Genomic DNA, 8,452 nt, shown 5'->3' with positions numbered 1-8,452 from the left:
GACTCTAAAGACAGAACCATGCAGACAAAACTTTTATCTTCTGCTACTCGCAGGGGCTAGAACTTGGCCGCTCATTCAAATACATTTGCACCAGCTTTCTGTTTTTGAAGATTTCCTTTGCTACTTAAGCTTTTAAAAAACAAACTTCTTTTCACAAATTGGAAGCTTTTCTGGGTGGAGCCTTGCCATGAGGTTATTATTCCCTTAATTCTGTTTAGCATCACTTGAGAAGAACTTTTTATCTTCTTGATCATTGGACTTAGCTCTATTACAATTCTTGGTGCTGCTTTTCTCCTCAAACTGTACTGAAGTGGAAACTTAAGGGCTCTTTGGAAAGTCAGTTGTGTTAAATCGTGTTTTGCTGGGGCAAACATGTGAAGGAACATTTCACTGAAGTGGACACAGGTGAAAGACTAAGGCAGACTTGTGAAGAAATATTTCGATGAAGTAGTCACAGGGGAGAGGATGTTCTGCTAAAGCAAGCATGTGAAAGGACACCTGATGAAGGATTCTTTGCTAACACCACACATGTATTGGTGCCTTACACCACATTGTATAGTTGAGCCCCATTAGTTGGGATTCCATAGAGAGAAACGCACGAAGAAACTTCTAGTGTGCGTTACAGTTTCTTGCCTCTTCCTCAGACTCAGGCTAATTGGCATAGTGATGTCAGCAGAGACAGATGCATGTACTGAGGCAAGACCCATGGAGGACACATGAAGTTTGGAAAGAGTATAAAAAGGACTTGATGGACAGTGATGGAGGCTGAACTTGGCTTGCTTGAGGGATAGCTGTACAATGGTTGTGAGTCTTGCATCTTCTCTGGTCTTCACTTCCTGAGAGAGGAACAGCGGAGAACTTCTACTGGTGTCCCTCCTGGTCCCTCCTGGTTCCTCCTGGTCCCTCCTGCTGACTCAAACTGAGGCTGAGGCCTGGGTGTCTCTGCTAGGTAGTTTGCTATCCCAACTCTACAGAACTGGACTGCTGGTGTGTCTGTGAAGTGTTTGTAGGTGGATCAAGGTGCTGCTGCTAACCTGTGAATGGAACTGCCTAGTTCCAGACAACACAGACAGGAGTTGCTTCAAAGAACCTTTCTAAACAGGTCTACTTCCCCATATACTTTCTTTCCCACTACCTCTGGTGGGTGGTGGGCCAGAAGGGAGGTTAAAGCATTTAAGAACCCTCATTAAAAACTAGGTTTTGAAAAAAGCATAAAAGTTAAACTCTACATTTTTGTATTTCTCTTTGTTTGGGTGTTTTTTTGGATAGCTCTGGCCTTGTATTTTGATGCTAATTCCCCTTTCCTGGGAGGGGCTGCAGAGGAGAAGTGAATCAGTACACAGGTGACTTCTAGTGAACCTTCTGCCCACCTTAATTTGTAAAATAAAGGCTAGAGCTAGTGATTGGGCAGAGAAGGGGAGGGGAGAAATAAAGGTTGGTGGGAAGAAAGAGAGAGGGAGGAGGAAGACGATGGAGGAGGAAGATGACGGAGGAGCAGGAGGTGAAAGGACAAGCACATGACTTGGAAAACCCACAAGCTATAAGGGTCTCACAGCTGGGGAATAGAGCAGTGTAGTGGTGAATCTGCCCAATCTATGTGTGCAGCTTATATTCATAATTACTGAGTTGTGTTTTCTTTAACTGGTCATATTTGGGTTGGAGATTTACCGAAACATGGGTGGCTCGTTTTCATTATAGATCTGAATGAGAGTGATTGCTAATAATCACAGGACAGAGTTAATAAGAGGCTGTCTTGAAATCGCCTCTGCCAGTGCCATTAATCTAGAACTCTCCAGTTTAGTCTCAGGCAGATTTTTAGGACAAGGGTAATGCAAAGCCACATTCTTTGCTAAAATATCACAAGAATGACCTCTAGGCCACTTACTTAAATTCTTCCCCCTGGAACTTCTTGAGCTGGGCGTCCACAATTCAAATTGCCTTCGGTACTCTCCATGCTTCTACTAGGATGACCCATAAAGCCCCACTTAAAACATCTAAAGGCTTTTCCAGTCCAAAGTCACAAAATTTTCACATTTCTCCAAAAAGCAGCATGGTCAGGTCTGTCACAGCAAAACTTGGTACCAGCTTTTATTCTTAGTCACTGTTCTATTGGTGTGAAGCGGCACCATGATCAAGGCAAATCTTATCAGAGAAAGTTTTTAACTGGGGGCTTGCTGACAGTCTCCCTTGTTTGTTTGATGGTTTGATTGAGAATAACCTCCATAGGCTCATAGATTTGAAAGCTTTGTCACCAGGGAGTGGCACTATTGCAAAGGGTTATGAGACTTGGCCTTGTTCAAGGAAGTGTGTTACTGAGAGTGAGCTTTGAGATTTCAAAAGCTCATGCCAAACCCAGGGTCTCTTTCTTTCTGTTGCCTGTGAATCCAGAGGTAGAACTCTCAGCTACTTTCCAGCACCATGTCTGCCTGTGTGCTGCCATGTTTCCTGCTTTGCTGACAATGTTCTAGACCTCTAAAACTATAAGGAAACCCCAATGGAATGCTTTCTGTTATAAGAGTTACCATGGTCATAGTGTATCTTCACAGCAATAGAACACTAAGACAGTCTGTCAGGTGTATTCCTTACTTACCTCTTATAGATTGCCTTAAATTTGCAATGTGCATTTTTAACTAATCCAAACTCGTGTTCAATAATACTGCATTGCTTCACAAATAGCATAACGGCAACGGAATTGTTTTCTCTTTCCTGTCCCTTGAAATGTTATCTTTCACTTTACACACACACACACACACACACACACACACACACACACACACACACAAATTGTCCTTATTATTTTGAACCTATGTTTTTCTATAGATCAATCAAGAATAAGAAAACTAAACATTTTTATTTTACCCCCAATTTTTTCTTCTTTGATCTCTCACTTTTTGCTTGCTTGTTTGTTTACACCTGACTTTCTGACACATTTTACATCCCTACTATTTTTTAAAAAATTTTTTTCATGCTGGGTTTATTGATAGTAGTCATCCAAGTTTTGCATACCAAAGGATGATTTTCTTTCTCACTTTTGAAGGATGATGCCACAGGCAGATTCCTAAATTGCTTTCTATCTCAGTGTTTAAATTATCCACCGAACTTTATTCTTGCTTACCTGGTTTCTTAGTGGGATGTAATGCTTACCTTTGTTGCTTTGTAGATAATATTCCCCCACACCTGTTTTCTTTCAGGTCTTTGATTTTCTGTACTTTGATAATGATAGGCGTAGGTGTAATTTTCTGTCATTTACTCATTCTGTGTTCTGGAATCATGTTCCCATGTCAGACATTAATTTGGGAAGCTCACAGTTATTGTTTCAAATGCTTCTTCTGTTCTGTACGTTCTAATTATCTGATAGTTCCATTACAAGTGTATCACACATCTTGACTATTCTTTTGCTTTTACGTTTTGGGAGTAAACGTCTCTTTTGGTGCCCTTGATTTCCAGCCCTTCCAGACTTCAAACTCACCTCCTAAAGCCACATTCAGATGAACTGAGTAGGATGTTTGGCATCTGGCTCCTGTGTTCTATCGGACTGCTCTATTTTGATTTTCCCCAAGCCTTGGAGGGGGTAATACATGTCTCATTTAATGCTAAGTACTCAAAAAACATTTTTTCTTAGCACTTTAACCTGCTATAAATCTCTGATATAATCACTGCTGTAGAGAACTTCTTTGACCTTATATGTGTGTAAACAGAAGTATTTAGGCAATAATTTGACAATATATTTAGGAACAAAAAATAGAAGATTGACTCTTGATACCTATGACCTCCTCTGTCATGGAACTTTGATTAGGTCCATAGTACAATGCATGAATGCTTGGGTCTTAGATCCAAACAGAAATCATCCCATTACTCCTATAGCAGTAATAGCACTATTGTCACTTCCAGATCCTTACAGATACTGGAAATTATGTAAATCTAAATAGCAAAAGTTATAATTCATGTGTGAGAGATAACATGTGACATATGACTTCTGAACCTTCATTACTTCATACTGTATATTATCTATTTCCTGAAAACTTTGTATTTACAAATTCTTTATACAAGCAGAGTAAATTTCCATTGTGTTTAAGTATTATGGTTTAATTATCTGTTCATCAGTTAATGAATATCCAGGATAATTCTATTTCCTAGTTATTGTGACTATAGCAACAATGAATTGGATATGGAAGTGGCTCTGTAGGAGGATATAGAGTCCTTTTGGTATATCCTTATGAGTGGTATATGGGCCATATGAGTTCTATTTCTAGCTTATTGATAAACCTTCATAGTTCTACTTCTAGCTAATTGATAAACCTTCATATTGAGTTCCAATGTGGCTGAACTAGTTTTTACTCTCACTACTAGTGGTAAGACTTATCCTTTCCTCATGTCCATATCAACATTGATTGGCGTTTACATTTCTAATCATTACCCTTCTGACTATGGTGAAGTAGAATATCAAAGTACTTTTAATTTGCATTTCCTTGATGAATAAGGATGGTGAGCATTAGATTGTGGGTCTGTGGCTCGTGCGTGGGCTTGGGTCCTGTTGGGCTGAGTTGTGGGTCCTGGGTGTCTGTCCCCCCAGGTGGCTGGGGGTGGGGCAGAAGCACAGGAATTTGACTGAGTTCACTCCACGACCCGTGGGGTGGACATCGGGCTGTGAGAAGTCACAGAACTCTGCTCTGGGCATGGGGAGATCTCAGTCTGAGGTCCTGCGGAGGCAGAGCTCTTAGATTGGGGGCCTCCAGGCCGAGGCGGCTGGCCAGAGACTGGTGGTCTCAGCCCTTGGGATCCCAGGCACCATAGGGAAACCACAGAAGGACTGAGATGGGGAGTACATGGGCTGGAGCAGTCCACAGCCAAAAGGGATGAGGGGGAAAATCTCTGGTGGTGGCGGCAGCCCAGAGGGTAGATGAGACTCTGGGTGGAGGCCACTCGCTTGGCTGGGTCATGGCTGGCTCAGCTAGCTTGCTTGAGTTGGTAGGCTCTGTGGCTGGAATGCAGAGGTCTCCGACAGGAGATAGGCTGCTGGCTCATTGGTTGAAGGCCCCCTCTACGGTTCTCCACAGTGGGCCCCAAAGACAAGAGGAAGTCCATAGTTTTAAAAGGTTTATTGTCATGGTAGAAAGTGGATGAGGCTGTACCCCATGTCCTCAGGGTGGGCCTGAGGTTAAATATCTTTTGCAAGTAGGAGGAGGGTCTAGGAAGTAATGCTTAATTGGTTATGCCCTCTGGCCTTTAGGTATCTCCTTAATATGGAGATCTCTTGAGGCTCTGTGGCCTGTAGTTATGCCCTCTACCTGTGTTATGTGACTTAAGACCACAAATCTTTCTTTGGAGGGGCTGTGGATAAGTGAAAGGAACCAGGGCCCAGGAGCAAGGACAAGTTTCTACCGTCCCATTAGGGTCACCGGAGTTCAAAACTTGTGCTTGACAAAGTACCCAGCTGCCTCTCACAGCCCACCGCCCCACATAAAACTATTTTTTCTATATGTAGTTCTTCTTTTGAGACCTCTATGTATAATTTCTATAGTCTAATTTTCAATTGCAATCTTGTTTTATTGGTTTTGTTTTAAGTTTTTTTTTGAGTCCTTAGGCTTTTTTTTTTTTAAATGCACAGAATAATACAATCTGCAACAGGGTTATTTTGACTTCTTTTTCTATTTCTGCCCCTCTTATTTCCTTCTCCTGTATTATTGCTACAGCTAAGATTACTAGCACCATGAATAGGAATTGAGCGGATAGATAACCTTGTCCTGACCATGATCTTAGTGAGGATTCTTTCAGGTTTTCACCTTTTAGCCTTATTTGGCTATAGGCTTTTATATAGCCTGCAATAGCCTTTATTATGTTGAGGTATATTCCCTCCATCCCTAGCCGTTTGAGTCTACTATACTTAAGGATACCCATGAACTAAGATGACCTGTGCATCTGTCATTCTCTTTCCTCCTTCTCTCTGTTGATCTTGTCTCTTTATCATCTCTTCCTTTCATCACATTAAAAGAAAGAACATAGCTATTTTAATTTTACTATATCTTCACTTTTTTTTTTATTACTATATTTCTATGTTCTTGAGTGGTGCTCAGAGGCTGACTTGAGGACTCTTAAGTTGACTACCATCCTTGAATCATTATTTTTATAGTAGATAGTGTTATTTTATTATTTTACTTTTATGTAATTTTTTGGTTTTTCCTTTGCATCTTCTTCATTGTCCCAGTCCCATAGGGCATTGAACTGGGATCAGAAGACTGGGAAGAGAGAACTAGGGGGGCGAGGGTATGCAAGAAATGGACAGCAAGTCTGGAATCTGATCAAGCTGTCAAATTTTAATTTTTCCACACAGGAGATATATACACATAGAAGCAGGATGTGGGGAGGGGGGATGATGTAGGATCTTCTTTGTTTCTGGGGAGTGCAGGTATTCTCAGGAACAGGATATTGGCTGGGTGAAGAGTTTACAGAAGAAGCAGGGCAGAACAGGTCACTATGTACTTGTTCATAAGTTCTATTGTTCATTTGTTCTGATCTAGGCTAGTACTTTCCCACTAAGGTTACCTGTCCATAAGATCTATGATTATTTGTTCTTATCTAGGTTGGTACTTTCCCACCAGGGCTACCTGTCTACAAGATTTATAGTCATCTGTTCTAGGGTTAGTACTTTACCATAGAGACCAAGACTTTATATCAGTAGGCACGCATGGCTGACTTAGGCCTATGGGTGACTTAGGCCATTAAAGTTTAAGCAGGGTCACTCCCAACACTTCATCACTCCCAGCTCAAGTGTTATTGTCACTCCCGATCATGACCTTGTTTTTAAGGATGTTTCCATGGCTCAGGATTTGTCCATAAGGGGCTTACTTCCATACTCCTGTTGGGACTAGTGGAGAAGAACTGAGGGATTTTCCATGAAGACTCATGGCTGTGTATAATGGTGTTGAAGCTCTGGTTCTTTACTTTAGACTATGCTGGAAGGTTCTGTTTGAGAAAGCAGCCAGATAAAGGGGAGCAGATATGAGAGGTGCAAGGCTGCTGGACTTCTGCATCCAGTGATGCCAGAAAATCTCTTAGGTTTATGAGTCAGACTAGATATTTCCTCCTTCAGCCATTTGAAGAAGGTTTCTGCTGTCCACCATTTCCAGATGCTTGCCTTATGTAGTTCCAGAGAAACATTTTTAATGTTCCAAAAGATAATGCCATTGGATTGATGTATAAGATACGTATCCCAGCAGGAACCTGAGAACTAGAGTGGCCTGTCATTATTAGAGGTGGGGTTGAGAGGTGCCCAGGATGTGCCAGCATTGCTTTACTGTTGCAGTGCTTCTTCTGATATACAAATTTCTCCAGTCTATTTTCAGGCATGGGATTGGGGGTTTAACAGTTTCAGCTTGCTTGGGTGAGGCCCATTTTGAGATGTGCTTGTATACTATAAGTATTTGGATTGAGTGAACATTAGCAGCTACTGTGCTAATAACCACAATGCCTGGAGTAAGTCAGTCCAGATTCTCTTACTACATTTATGCTGCTGGAAGAGCAGAAGGGAGAGGGAAATGAAAGCCTTCCCACATTTTCCTACCTTTTCTAAGAGACTTATTTTAGGATGTCTGGCAGGGATACACTATTTTCAAGTCTGTGTATCTGAGTGTGTCAAGGATATAGGCCAAGCTGCAAATTTTTAGAGACAAAAATGCAAATAAATATATGCCTCAATAAATTGGTCAGGCGAGGAGAGGAGAGATTTGGAGATTCAAATGTAAGTCTAAGGTAATGTCGTGTGTTTACCAGCCACAATCCATTAGAAGCGATGGCATTTTAGAAACCCAAGAAATACCTCTTAGCTACTCTTGGGAATGTTGTATACAGAAGATGGATAATCCCCATCTTGCAATCACAGCCATGTGGTAGCAACAGCACTTCAAATTAAACCTGTAAGGCTCACTGGTCTCATTCACAGTCATGTCAAAAGGAACAATATTGTAACTGGGACTTTTTCCATACACATGATGTCCCCTCCCACATACAATAGCACTATCACATTGCCTTATTTAAATTTGCCTAAAGTACATTTTCTAGGTATACATAATGTTAAAGGTAGTGTTTTAGGCATGCACTCTTAACCATTAAACTCTCTTGGTTGCTAACTGCTATGGAATATTATATTAAGCATGACAAAGTGTTAAAGTAGATTTTATTATACTTGTTATGTATCCAGATTTGGTTTAATTGTAATTTGGGGTTTATGACACATCTTGATTACACCCATGAGAAAACTTTTAATTTACCTGGTAGGGCTATTTATTATCAAGCATGTCTATATTTTGGTCATTTCGGCATATCACTGAACTTACCTTTATTTTTGTCTCTAAAATTTGACATAGTCACATGACTCACTTTGGCTGAAAAAATGTGATCAGAATGTCACATTTTTTTAAAAAAATCTTTATCCTCCCTCCCTCCGGGGCGGCGG

Source organism: Grammomys surdaster, unplaced genomic scaffold, assembly GCF_004785775.1.
Source record: "Grammomys surdaster isolate TR1022 unplaced genomic scaffold, NIH_TR_1.0 191, whole genome shotgun sequence".
NCBI lineage: Eukaryota > Metazoa > Chordata > Mammalia > Rodentia > Muridae > Grammomys > Grammomys surdaster.
This window is presented reverse-complemented; position numbering follows the sequence as displayed.